General features: G+C 41.4%; 1 protein-coding gene across 3 annotated transcripts in view; it reads left to right on the forward strand.

The window, feature by feature from the left end:
* Positions 1-2,164: 2,164 nt before the first annotated feature.
* GPR132 (G protein-coupled receptor 132) overlaps positions 2,165-15,117 on the forward strand; it is a 75,127-nt gene continuing 62,174 nt past the window's right edge. Inside the window, exon 1 of one of the 3 annotated variants that reach the window (XR_013264869.1) lies at positions 2,165-2,465. The gene's annotated coding sequence lies outside the window, so the exon portion shown is untranslated. The remainder of the gene's footprint in view (positions 2,466-15,117) is intronic. The other 2 variants (XM_077464488.1, XM_077464487.1) reach the window with 2 other exon arrangements.

Below are 15,117 nucleotides of genomic sequence, written 5' to 3' on the forward strand. Positions count from 1 at the left end.
GTCCTGTGTTAATCTAGCCCCTGGAAATCTGTTTGTTCCCCTTCCCTTCCACTGAAGGTTTAAAGTGCTTTCAGAAGCACATGTTGCTAAGACAGCCAGGCACCCAGGAATTACTAAAACTTTTTCTTTGATTTCTCATGGGCTTTGGTGACCCTCTCTCTATAAGAACTCCTGTTCCTACATAAAAGCTTGCAAAACCTGTGCTCACTCTAGGCCCTCAGAAGTCAAGCCCTCTGGATTATCCCTACCATTGCCTGTCCCTAAATTCCCTTTGGACACATGTTCAGGCTAACTTGTCCTCAAGTTCTGCAATCTCTACACTTGCTGATGCGGTTCAGTCAGTCTGTCTCAACTCCTGATGATGTGGTCCAGTCAGTCTCAACTCCTGCCAATGCAGTTCAGTCGGCCTTTGTGCCAGTTATTGCGGTTCAGCGAATGCCAATTGAGCCTCCTGTTTTTTCTTATTCAGGACTTTCTGTAACCTGACTTCACCCTACTGCTACTACATCCATTCAAACTTGTCTAAGCCCTTGTACACACGGTCGGAGAATCCGTCGGAATGTGTCCTATCGGACCATGTCGTCGGATAATCCAACTGTGTGTGGTATGCATCGGACTGATTTCGTCAGAATATCCGTCGGACCCAATTTTCCAACATGTTGGAAATATTTCCCGACCAACTGGGCCGATCGGACATACTCTGATCATGTGTAGAGAATTTTGATCAGACCAAGTGCCACGCATGCTCAGATCAAATTTCTACATCAAAGCTATTGGCTACTAGCCTGAATGTAGTCCCATGGTAACAAAATTACGTCATCACGTTCTGAAAGATCGGATTTTTCGCCAACTTTGTCCGACCGTGTGTATGCAACAGTTTCGGACAAGATCCGACGGTCAAAATCCGATGGCCAAAATCCGACGGATTTGGTTGTGGAAATCTCCGACCGTGTGTACAGGGGCTAAGAAGTTCAATTCATCCTTTGGATAGACTGCCTCATTCGGCCAGGTGGGGCTTTTAACCTTTCTTTCAAGTCTCTCTGCATTCTGCTTGTCTTTCAGCAATCCGACTTGAAACCAAACCTGTTATAAACAAGCCAAATCTTCAGTCTTATGCTTGTGATAGGGCGTGATGCATGTGTAAATCCTGATCAAGCCCCCGTCTGTCTGCCCTGCTCTGCTAGATTGGATTTCCCTCTGTAGGACCTTGGACTGGATTTTGAATTATTCCCTGAACTCAGCCTGCCTTTTACCTGGACTGTCATAGAACCACTCTGCCTGTCTGCCAACCGCATATTTGCTTTGCTCAGTTCGTGCCTGCCCTGGTCTGGTGGCCAGGCACTATAGCATTGTTTATAAGTTCCGGGGGAACTGAGTATCAGTAGGCCTTCTTGCCTTATGGGAAAGGGGGCTGCTATAAGTGAAGAACACAGTAGCCAGCTATAGTGTCTGACCACCTGCGAAGGGGTAGACGTGACAATTGACTATTATTATTTTTTTTTTATTGTTTTTGTTTGTTAATATTTTTACATATTTAACATATATTTACACATTTCTCATTTAACCACTTCCAGACTGCCCACAGTACATTTACTGTGGGCTGGCGGTGTGGGCAGACTGGCTAAAAAAAAAGAAACAAATGTTTCTGTTTTTATCTATTTTCCTAATTGGGGGTTACCTGTCTTAACTAATTTCACACTTGCAGTCTTGTAGATTATGGCAGCATCTCGTGAGAATCTTGTGTCTAAAAATTAACACAGGCGTGTCCAAGATGGCCACAGGGAGCCCACTAAAGAGGATAATGCAGTCCTTTCCTGGGTTGCCCTTAGTGCACAGAGCACCACAGCACTTATGTGATTGTGTATGTTCCAAGTGCTTCTTGGGACACAGTTCCATCTTTCCTCCCTTGGGAAGTGCCACAATCAATGGTCCCCATAAACACCCTATTACAAGTTTCTAAAAAAGAATCATAAAAAAAAAATATTATATAGTTCCCCTTCAAAGATAAATAAGAAATAAATAAGAGTTTATAAAGTTAGGGACTTTCACTTATACCACACAATTTTTAATTTTTTTTCTCTTTCTGTTTCTTTACATCTATGAAAAAGTCCTTTAGTCAAACCATGAACACAATTTCCCTTCCCATTTCAATTTGAAAAAAAAATTCAAGTTGGCAGCAATTCTGCCTTGGGTTTGCTTTCAGTGTTACAACTTGAAGACAAAATGTTTGGTGGAAAGTTAGCTAGCAAAGATCAGAGAAAAATCAGACTTTAAGAGTTACACAGATGACAAAGTGGAAAGTACTATTCATTCTCTTTTGTGATTCTCACTACAGTTCAATACGTCTGGTTCACTCTGAAACTTCCTGTTATGTTAACGGATTCGAGAAGAGCAAGAACGGTTCTAAAGAAGCTTAAAGAATTTAGAAAAAAAGAAGGCTGGAAATGCTTCATGTTCCAAAATAGGTACGTCTCCTATAAAACATTCATTTTTATTTCATATAGTTGCTATAGATGGGTGTAGAATGCATTTCATCTGCTACTCTTATATTTCCTCTTTGATGTGCACTTGACGCCCAAGAGAACTCTATACACAGACCACATGGGATTCCACATACACTGTCTAATAATGTGCTGCCCAGTATACAGGATTGCAGCAGTGCACAAACACATTTATGTAACGATTATTTGTTTAATTAACCAGATTAATTTATTTAACTAATGATAATGTGCAAAGTACAGTAAGCTTGGTTGCTTTTATGTTTTTAAGTTTACATTGCACAGGTTTATAATAAATATTACTAAAAGATATTTGTGCATTTGTATTCACCTATTTTGTTTTTCTAAAAGCAGCGCATAGAGCACTGACAGTGCCACAATTGGTATCCCCCAATTCGATTTTAGTTTACCCTACTCGGAGCAGTGAAAGGTTAACCCTTACTGGCTGCTGTGGGTACCTTATGGTTCTTTGTAATATTAAATATTTTTTTCATCTGCACCACAGTATCTTAATTTTTTCTTGTGCATACATTTCAGAAATATTAATAGTACACTATATTATCAGTATTAAAATAGTAAAAGCAGCAGCATAAATAATGCTGATAGTATGATTGCTACTATTGTTATATTTGTACTGTGTAGTAGTACTATGATTGCTGTTTTTTTTTTTTTTCGTAACACAATTGATACTATTACTGCAAAAAAAAAAGGAAACAACAAAAAAATCAGTTGACTAACAGTTGTAAAAGTGGCGCAATGTTAGCTTAGTGATTCAATAACGTTTCTATTGCCTTTATCTTGGGTCAGCAACTTATAGATCGCAATCTACCAGTAGATCTCGGACAGGTCACTGGTAGATCTCAGTCTGGGGTTGCTGACCCGATATTCTAGAGCATCAGATTGCAATGCAGAGGGATTACTTGTAAAGTTAGATCTGTAGTATGGAGCAAGAGCCGATGCCTCTTCTGTATTGCTGGCTCTTGTTTTATGCGGAGTGATACCAACTGCACTCCATTTCTTATCCTGGCTAATGGTCTCCAGAAGGGCGGTTGTAGGGGCGGATGTATACAGAAGATGTCGCATGATGGCTAGTGCTCATACGATGGGGGTGGATTTCTCAAAGGGGCGGATGTAATATTGAGAAGCGTGTAAACTACATGTCTTTGCAGTTTTACAATGATGAGCAGAGCTCATAAGGGTGGGTAGTTCAATGTTGATGGGCGGGTTACAAAGATCAGCCCCTTTGGGAAAACACCCCCATCGTATGAGCTCTGGCCATCTTCTGTATGCATCCACCCCTTCACTTGCCCCTTGCAGAGTTGCATGAGCATCGGAAGCACACGGAAGCGTGTGGCACAATGTACTGTTAATTGCGCAGGCGCCATGTATAGCTCATCAACAGCTGTTCACGTTCGGAGACTTTCGGCGTCTCCTTTGTCCTCCGTACTGCACAAGGGGGACCTTTCTCGGCAGAACACCGGCGGTGGGAAAGAAGACATCTTCATGTCAGTGTGAAGCAATACATTGGTATAATAGTATAGGGTTGCTTTCACACTGAACCGTGACTCAACCATAGGGTTTTACCACCCCCCAACTTTACGTGGGTGCCACTGCCAAATGCAACTTAGGTGCTCATTCACAAGTGCAGCAGGCACTGCTGCTCCTCTGAAAAATGATCCGAGTTTATTTGACAGGTGGTGAGGAGCCGATATGTTGCCTCCTCAGCACCAGATTTAAACCCATGATTGCCTGTATTGGACGTGATTGCGACACGGTAGTAAGGCAATTCCATTTTTAAATCAGGTGTGAGAAGGCGACACTGTGCCCAGTGATCTTTGACTTCTCCCGTGTTGCTCCACCTCTATAAGGTTGCCTACCCCTGCCCTTTATGGTATTTTACCTTCAGATGTCTTCATACAGTATGTAAGACATGGTTGGGGATTTCTTGCTATTGTATCTTAACCACTTACTGGGCACTTTCGCCACCTTCCTTCCCAGACCATTTTTCAGCTTTCAGCGCTCTCGCACTTTCAATGACAATTGCACGGTCATGCTACACCGTACCCAAATTAAATTTTTATCATTTTTATCATTTTGTTCACATAAATAGAGCTTTATTTTGGTGGTATTTATTCTTACGATATAAGCTGAAAAAGAGCGGAAATTTGAAAAAAAACAAAATGTTCTTCTTTCTATTTGAAAAGAAATCCAATAAAATCGAATTGTGTCGTAAATTTAACCCAAAATGTATTCTGCTACATGTTTTTGGTAAAATAATTTCCGTTAAGTGTATAATAATTGGTTTGTGTGATCACAGACAAATGATCATGTACATATGTGTGCAAGTTATCACAGACATATGTGTGCAGATAATCATTGGGACGTGATTTTAGTGGGACATATGTGGGGGACATGTGTTTTTATTATTTGGGAACATGTGTGTTTTGGAGACATTGTGTGGGGACACGTGTGTTTACACTGTGTGTTTTACATGTGTGTTTACATTAGGTTGGTGATCAGTGAGTAAAAAGCTGTAAAAAACAGCTCATACTCACTGCAGCCGGCTGCAGCGATCTGCTCTCCTCTCCTCACCGACAACTTCTGTGTGAGGAGAGGAGAGCCGATTGCCTAGCAACCATCACATGACGGCTGTGATTGGACATGGCCGTCATGTGATAAGGAAGGCCACTCACAGTGCCCTCCTGCAAATCGTAGATGCGCCGTTTCCGTGTGACACAAGCACATCGGGATCACGCCACTGCTCGGGCATGCACGCACATGATCCCCCTCCTTCTGAGGACGTTCCTGAATGTCCACTCAAAAGGAGAGAGCACCCACCCAACCGTATATGTACATTGGCGGGGTGGGAAGTGGTTAACAAACAGACCAGTAATAATTCCTGCATTATAACCATTATTATATTATTATCTTATTATAATTTTGTGTATATTTTTTATTTACTTTGGTCCAAATTAGAAATACCTTTGCTGCAAATAAAATCATGTTGTCTACAGAGCCCAATAGCTGATGCTGAATGCTGATAGTATGATTCCTACTATTGTTTTATTTGTACTGTGTAGTAGTGCTATGGTTGCTGTTTTGTTTTGTTTTGGTAACACAATTGAGATTATTACTGCAAAAACAAAAACAACAAAAACAACAGTTGTAAAAGTGGTGCAATCTTAACTTAATGATTTATTAATGTCTCTATTCCCTTTTTGGGATTATCCTTTGTATTTTACCTTCAGATGTCTTCCTACAGTATGCAAGTCATGGTTGGGGATTTCTTGCTATTGTATCTTAACAGACAGACCAGAAAAGTTCAGAAAAAATGTGTCACATGTGCACAAATTCCTCCACATATGTGAAAACAATTTTCTACTCTCCCCTGAGAAAATCTAATTTCTCATGTGTTTAAAAATATATTCTTCTGTTTTTCTTCGTGTTGCTGTCGCAATTCTTTTTTTAAACGTTAATTGTGTTATTGAGTTATGTATCACAGTAATTTTACTAGAACTGCCTTAGTGCTTTTATTATGTATTATGCCCTGTACACACGGTCGGACATTCCGACGACAAAATTCATCTGATTTGGAGCCAAACTTGTCTTGAATACACACGGTCGCACAAAGTTGTCGGAAAATCCGATCGTTCGGAGCGAAGTGACGTACAACACATACGATGGGACTATAAAGAGGGCAGCCAGTAGCCAATAGCTTTCGTCTCGTAATTTATTCTGAGCATGCATGGTACTTTGTCTGTCAATTGTCTACACACGATTGGAATTTAAACGATCGGATTTTGTTGTTGGAAATTTTTAGATCCAGCTCTCAAACTTTGTGTGTCGGAAATTCCAATGGAAAAAGTCAAATGGGGCCCACACATGATCGGATTTTCCAAAAACACGATCCGATCGCACATTTTTCGTCGGAAAGTCTGACCGTGTGTACAGGGCATTACAGTTAGTAGATGGAAAAGGAGGAACCCCCTAGGCATGGGACTTTAGAGGCACTACCACTTCAAGGTTGTAGAAAAAATATATATTGAATGAATTGAAAATATCATACATATAAAAGACATATATAACACATGACCAAGGATGCAATACAATGTACAAAGAAATAGCAAAGGGAGATGATACAACTTCCTTAACCCAACGGCGTTTCAGAGATGAATTGTTCTCGCCTCCATCAGGGTATTCACAGGGAGTACAGTATCTATGAAATTTAAAAATGGCTTTTTTAATTATGTAGTATTATATATTAGGGCCGACTGCCTTACATTTAAATTTCATAGATACTGTACTCCCTATGAAAATGGCTGATGAAGGAAACAACAATTCATCTCTGAAATGCTGTTGGGTTAAGGAAGTTGTATCATCTCCCTTTGCTATTTCTTTGTACATTGTATTACATCCTTGGGCCGTGTACACACGGGAGGATTGTCTGCCCAACTAAGTTTGTCAGACAATCCGACAGACAGTCCGTTCAAAATTTGAATGAACGGACTTGACCACACACGATGAGCAGACAGTCCGCTGAAAGCGTGCGTGATGACGTGTACAGCACGTACAACGGGACTAGAAAAACGATGTCCTATACACTGCAATGCAACCTTCGGCCCTGTAAATCCTTTCTGAGCATGCGCCATACTTAGTCCGTCCAACTTGCCTACACACGAGCGGACTGTCCGCTGAAACCAAGTTTGGACGGACAAAACCAAGTTTGAACGGACAAAATTACGGAAATTCCGTAAGACTTTGTTCGTCAGACAGTCCGCTGAAAAAGTCCGCTGAAGCCCACACACGAGCGGATTGTCCGCTGAAACACGGTTCAGCGGACTAAGTTGGACAGACAATCCGCTCGTGTGTACGCGGCCTTGGTCATGTGTTATATATGTCTTTTATATGTATGATATTTTCAATAAATTCAATATATATTTTTTCTAGAACCTTGATGTGGTAGTGCCCCTAGGGGGTTCCTCCTTTTCTATATTTCATTGGGATGTGGCATTCCCATCAGAAACCCTGTTTCATTACAATTAGTAGATAGGAACTTAAGAAACATTTAGGGCTGGTTCACTCCACAAAAATGCACTCCAGATCCATCCCAGGTACGTTCCTGCATGGACATTTTTAATGCGCTTTTTATGCGTTCCGGTGCATTTTTGATGCGTTTCCAGATGCATTCCAGGTGCTTTTTTTTTTTTTTTCCTGTTTTTTTTCCACTATACTAGGGTCCAGTGCATTTTTGATGCGTTCCAGTGCTTTTTTTATGTGTTTTACTGTGTTCCAGTACAGGAAAAATGCAGCATGTTCTGCTTTTTTTTCTGGAACTGGAAAGTCTTGTAACTGACTGTACTGGTGTGAACTATGCCATTGGAAACCATATAACCTACTTTCCATGCATTTTTGATGTAGAACAAAAATGCCCTGGATTGCATATGGTGTGAACTGGCCCTAAGGCAAATCTCTTGCTCAAAGAAATGCTGTTGTCTTGCTGCAGTATGCGTGTCTCTACTAAATTTGCTTCTGAAATTCAAATTCGATTTGAAAACTATTCGAATTTCTTCGAAAATGTTTGTTTTGTTATTTCAGATTCCTTTAAATTAGTTACCATTGTAATTCGGAAATTTGGACACATCCGAATTTCCAAATAACAAAAAATTTATTCGAATTTTCGATTCATAAAGAAATACACTGCACATATCTAAACAAAGTGAAACTCTTTCCCTTTGCACAATTTTAGGGCCTTATACGGTTCCTTTGTTTATGCTGCTGTGATCTGACTTCCTGTTAGAGGAGGCTATGCTCTTTTTCCATGGTCCAACTGTATGTAGGAACATACACTATATTGTCAAAAGTATTGGTTAACCCTCCTTTACACACACATGAACTTTAATGGCATCCCAGTTTTAGTCCGTAGGGTTCAATATTGAGTCGGCCCACCCTTTTCAGCTATAACAGCTTCAACTCTTCTGGGAAGGCTGTCTGGAAGGTTTAGGAGTGTGTCTATGGGAATGTTTGACCATTCCTCCAGTAGCGCATTTGTGAGGTCAGGCACTGATGTTAGACAAGAAGGCCTGGCTTGCTGTCTCCGCTCTAATTCTTCCCAAAGGTGCTCTATCAGGTTGGGGTCTCTGTGCAGACCAGTCAAGTTCCTCCACCCCAAACTCACTCATCCATGTCTTTATGGACCTTGCTTTGTGCACTGGTGCGCAGTCATGTTGGAACAGGAATCCCCAAACTGTTCCCACAAAGTTAGGAGCATGAAATTGTCCAAAATATCTTGGTATGCTAGTGCCGTAAGAGATCTCTTCACTGGAACTAAGGGGCCAAGCCCAACCCCTGAAAAACTGCCCCACACCATAATCCCCCCTCCACCAAAGGATTTGGACCAGTGCACAAAGCCCATAAAGACAAGGATGAGCGAGTTTGGGGTGGAGGATCTTGACTGGCCTGCACCTTGTCTTTCATGCGTTTGCCCTTCCATGTGCTCCTTGCTGTGAAGGCCAGTTATAGGTGGGGGCAGGGGCCATTTGTTTGTTACTGGTGTAAAATGGTCTGGGGACACACTGAGCAGCTTTGCTGCTATTGTGCTGGGTGTTCAGTCTGCTCCTGTTCCTTTAAGGGGGTTTGGGCTACCTCCAGGCCTACCTGCCCCTCATCTATCCTATCCATTAGAATGCATTTGTTCCAACTGTGGAGATGCTCATGAATTCAGTAGTGTTAGGAATGCAAGCATACACAGGGTGCCGTGAAGAGGCCTTGCAGCTTACGCTTGCAAATGCGTGCTAACTAAACTCCTGTTTTTAATGCAAACTGTTGGACAGGTTAAATCAGTTGCTCAGCAGACTGGTTGGTGAGTTGAGCTATGGAATGTTCTGTTTTTGTCTTTCATGCGTTTGCCCTTCCATGCTCTCCTTGCTGTGAAGGCCAGTTATAGGTGTGGGCAGGGGCCATTTGTTTTTTACTGGCCGACACCTCAACCTGATATAACGGAGCAGGGACTGCGAGCCAGGCCTTCTCATAAACACACTCCTAAACCTTGTGGACAGCCTTCCCAGAAGTGTTGAAGCTGTTGTAGCTGCAAAGGGTGCATTCAAATTTGAAAAATATTTTTTAAACTGTGTGGCCCCATAGGGTAAACAGAGTAGCACAGTGGCTTAGTAGCTAGCACATTGGCCATGCAGAATGTGGTTCACTGGTTCACATCCCAACCAGGATACTACTTGCTTGGAATTTGATCATTCTACCTGTGCGCACATGAGTTTCCTCCTATACTCCAATGACATTGACCCATGCACGTGGGATAGGGACCTTAGATCGTAAGCTCCTTGGGAGCAGGGACTGATGTGACTGTGTAGAGTACATTTTTGGTGCTATATAAATGCTGCTTTATTGATCTTTCATTCTTTTCAATTATTACAGGACTGTGTACTTGGATATGGATAGGAACATACCATGTGACAGTACTCACAACACTTATGTCATGTAACTATTTATTTTTGATCACTTGTGCATGCTTTTCTGCATGCTTTTTGTACTGTCTTAGCACTTATGCCCTGTACACACTAGAAGAATTTCCTGTAGAAAAAGTCAAACGGGAATTTTTCATTGTATATTCCAACCGTGTGTGTGCCCCATCTGACTTTTTAAGTGGAAAATTCTGACGGACCTAGAAAGGGAACGTGTTCTATATTTTTCCGATGGAAACAATTCCTATCGGGAAAACCGCTCGTCTGTATGCTGTTCCGACGTACTAAAAACGACGCATGCTCTGAAGCAAATACGAGACGGAAGCTATTGGCTAGTGGCTACTGGCTATTGAACTTCCATTTTCTAGTCCCGTCGTATGTGTTGTACGTCACCGTGTTCTTGGCGGTCGGAATTTGGTGTGATCGTGTGTATGCAAGACAGCTTCAGTGGAATTCCGTCGGAAAAACCTTCAGAGTTTATTCCAACAGGAAATCCGGTCAGGTGTACATGGCATAACAGTGACACTGAGTTGGCAATTATTTAAAGCTAAGTTCAGGCAGATATTAGAAAAAAAAATGAAAGCAGCAGCGTTCTCTTTTAAAATAATTACATTTATTTTTACATATAGCTGACATACTGTAAAGATGTGAATCTTTCTTAAAAAAAAGCCTCCTGTAATCCCACAGCAGTACTCAGACTAGAAGCAAAAGGGGCAGTAGTAGTAACTAATGAGATTCTGCTGCATGCACATGTGCAGTCAAGGGACATGAAGACAGAAGGAGGTACCAGCATTCTGCTGCTCCTATTTTGTATGATCAGTAAGCTGTAGGTGGAGAAAAGGAATACTATGGTATTCCTCAACTCAAAGAGCTCTTTCAGAATGATGTGGTGTAGGGTGACCACACTGCAGGTGCAGCACAGTGTACTTCGGGGTTTGGTGCGAGTTAGCTGTGCTTTCCCATAGAATTCTATTATCTCTCGTGGTTTTGGTGCACTTTCACAAAGTGCACCAAAACTGCAGGAGATAAGAGGAGTCAATGGGAAAGCAAAGCTAACCCGCACCAAACCCGTGGATACGCTGTGCTGCACACGTGGTGCGGTCAATCCGCACCGCATCAGTGTGAAAGGGAAGTAAGTCTTAAAGTGATTGTAAGGGGTTTTTTTTTCTTTAAATAACATGTCATACTTAACTCCACTGGCAGTTTTTTTTTTTACCTTAATGCATTGGATGCATTAAGGTTAAAAAAACATGTAGATTTACAACCCTTTTAATGCAGGCATAAACTATGCAAAGAAACATAAGAGGATGCTTCTAAGTTGAGAAAGAGGCGTCACCACCTTGAAACGCGTAGCGACATCTCCTTCATGCCTCCCGGCGTGTGACATCATCGGGCCAAGTTTACATGCTGTCAGATCGTCTCTAGAGCTGGCATATGCTCTGTTATTGGCAGTTTCTTCTGTTTAACATCTTTGTACTACCTGGATTTCTGAATGGCAAAAACAGAGCTTATGACATTTTTTTTTTAAATTCTACTACTTGTGAGTGTTTTTTTTACTTTTTATTTATACTTACTGCACTTAGAAGTGCCCTCTTGTGTTTCTTGCTATTGCTACAGATATTACCTCTATCTGCTGAGGAGCTGTACTAAGTTATTGAGGTTGGCTGAGCTTACCAGTAGTACAGCCTGTGTGGATATTATGAAATGAAACTTGGACTTCAGCATTGCAGAATTTACTGGCTGTCTTTTGCGCTGTTACAGGTTTGTTTATAGCAGGCACTAACTATGCCCAGCATTAAATTTGCATAATTCTGCCTTGCCCAAAGTGCTGCAGGCGGGGCATACAGGCAATGATGGTACACATGTAAATGGTGATTCTTCTGTGGGAAACTATCGGAAAAGACATTGTACATGTGCATGCGGGTAAACACCGTTGCACAGAAGCATCTGTGTTTACACTCACATCTACGCCCCACCAGCGGCACTTTGGGTGCAAGAAAATGGCAGGAATTTTATGCTAGGCATATTTTATGTCTGTGATTGTCTGTGTGTGAGAGGCCTTACAAAGAAAACGGGGCCCTGCTTTGGTGTGTGCATCACAAAAGTGGTTGGATAGAATTTCAGATTTTTTGGCAGATAAAACAGTTTACATATTTGTATTTCATCTGTGTATTCAGCAGTTTGCCTGGAGTTCAGAATTAACCACTGCGGCTGAATGCTAGCAATGTCCTATAGGTAGTCAAGAGGATATAGGCTTTTGTTTGGTTACTCACAGTTCTTGATTGTAGATTTAGACCACTTCTGACCAGATGTTGTGACAACACATTTTGATAATGCTAATGGCTAATGGTTAATGTAGTAATGCTTACTACAGGCTTTTCACCATCACTGGACTGTGGGGACACAGGTTAACCTCGGTATGAGAGCACACCTGAGATGTGGTTTGAGTATACAGTAACTCCTTTACTGAAGACTTTACTAGAAACAGGCATTAATGTAACAGCCAGTCCTGAGATTTACACTACTCTCTCACACAGCATATTTTTGTCTGACGGGAGTACACCTGATATTTTTGTGCAGCAGTTTCACTTTCATTTACAGATCTCCTGTCACACCTCTCCTGTGACTGTACAGTGAAAGGAGAAGCAGCATATTGATGAGGTCCTCTCTCTGTCACTAGGCTCTGCCCAGCTATGAGCATGCTCCTTACAATGCATCACGCCTGATTGACTTCTTAAGGTGCTTCTTCCTTACTTAATCAAAGCAACTGATATACACCAGACTGAAAGAGGCTGATGTTAGGTCGAATCTGGGTAATTACATTCCTTGAATTAAAAAAAGAAAATAAGTTTAGCTATGTATTAACGATTTGCCGACCAGGCTATAGCCGAATGACTGCTACAGTGCGGTCAGATAACTCTGGGAGGACGTACTATAATGTCCTCTTGCACCGGGGAATGTCCATGACCGTCAGGTGCTCTGGGCCCAGCGTGTCACAGAACAGGGTAAAGGACCAATGACAGCGGTCCTTTACCATGTGATTGCTCCGTCAAATGACAGACAGATCAGTTGTCAACAGATCGGAGCATGTCCGGTTCAGTTCCTCACCTCTCCTCACACCGATTGGTTCAGTGTGCGGGGAGCGGAAGGAGCCTGGGTACAGGAGCGCTGTGGGCTGGATCTGAAGTGCCCACAGTGCTGATCTCTGCCCATTCATGGCTCATCCATCCATCCATCCATCCTTATTCATTCTCCATCCATGCCCAGCGATGCTCATCCATCCATACACCGATGCCCAGCCATGCTCATCCATGTCCAGCCATTTTCATCCATCCATCCATGCCTAGCCATGCTCATCCATGCCCAGCTATGCTCATCCATCCATGCCCAGCCATGCTCATCCATGCTCATCCATCCATCCATCCATGCTCATCCATGCCCATCCATGCTCATCCATGCTCAGCCATGCCCAGCCATGATCATCCATGCCCAGCTATGCCTATCCATACTCATCCATGCCACATCCATGCCACATCAATACTCATCCCTGCTACATTCATGCCACATCAGTACTCACCCACACCACTACAGTGTCCATCAGTGCCACTACAGTGCCCATCAATGCCCCACAAAAGTGTAATAGGTAGTAAAATTAGATGTGTAATTTATGCTCTTAGAATACTTGATGGCGCTCCCTGAATGTTGGGCCTCTGTATGTGGCCAGACTGTGTAAAGGTCTCACACATGTGGTATCCCCAAACTCAGGAGTAGCAGTATATATTTTAGGATGTCATTTTTAGTATGTACATGCTATGTGTTAAAAATATCTTATACATGGACAACTTTGTTGAAAAAAAAAGGGTTTTAATTTTCTTTCCACATTTTACAAAAACATGTGGAAAAAAATCACATGTTCAAAAGACTGATAATGCCTCATAGAATATATGTTGGGGTGTTTACTTTCCAAAATTGGGGCATTTTTTGGTGTTTCCATTGTCCTGATGCTCCAGGACCTTCAAAAGTGTAAGAGTTAGTCTAGGAATTATATGTGTAAATTATGTCCCTAGAATACCCGATGGTGCTCCATGCATGTTGGGCCTCTGTATGTGGTCAGGCTGTGAAAAAGTCTCACACGTGTGGTATTACCATACTCAGGAGGAGTGGCAGAATGGGGTGTAATTTGTGGTATGCATATGCTGTGTGAGAGAAATAACTTGTTATTATGACAATTTTGTGGGGAAAAAAAGAAAAAAGAAAAAAATCTTAATTTTGCAAGGAATTATGGGAAAAAAATTACAACTTCAAAAAACTCACCATGCCTCTTACTAAATACCTTGGAATGTCTAGTTTCCAAAAGGGGTAATTTGGGAGGTATTTGTACTTTCCTTTCTTGTTAATGTCTCAAGAAATGAGATCAGCCGTCAGTATATCAGATGTGATACATTTTCAGTGATTGTCACCATAGCTTGTAGACTCTATAATTTTCACAAAGACCAAATAATATACACTTATTTTGGTTATTATTACCAAAGTAGCAGTATAAATTTTGTAGCAGTATGTAGCAGTATAAATTGTGGTCACAATTTATGAAGAAAAATGACTAATTTGCAAAATTTTATAAATATAAATTTTATATTATATTATATTATATTATATTTTTAATTATAATAAAAAACCCAGTGGTGATCAAATACCACCAAAAAAAGCTCTATTTGTGTAAAAAAAAGGACAAAAAAAATCATTGACTGAGTAATTGTCATTCAAACTGTGAGAGCACTGAAACCTGAAAATCCGTCTGGTTAGGAAGGGGGTTTATGTGCCCAGAGGACAAGTGGTTAATGATTACACAGCTGTCTTTTTGTCTTTCTATAGTTCAGTTTTCTTCATAGTCCTGCAACAGTATAACCTTTGCACAGCTCCCAACTGTCCCTGATTTCAAGGGACAGTGCCTGATTTGGAACAAAGTCCTTTTGTCCCTCATTCCTTCTTATTTGTCCCTCATTTTGGTCTGATCTATATAGCTGTATATAAAATGCATTAATTATCTTTCAAAAAATGTTTCCCAGTGCTAAAACTTTTATTCAATTTCTAAATTGCTACATTTGTAGCTTTAAAAAGCCAGTATAAATTAACCGCTTCAGCCC

The sequence above is a fragment of the Lithobates pipiens genome, unplaced genomic scaffold (assembly GCF_037356315.1).
Source record: "Lithobates pipiens isolate NorthernLeopardFrog02 unplaced genomic scaffold, aLitPip1_a1.2 Scaffold_30, whole genome shotgun sequence".
Classification (NCBI taxonomy): domain Eukaryota; kingdom Metazoa; phylum Chordata; class Amphibia; order Anura; family Ranidae; genus Lithobates; species Lithobates pipiens.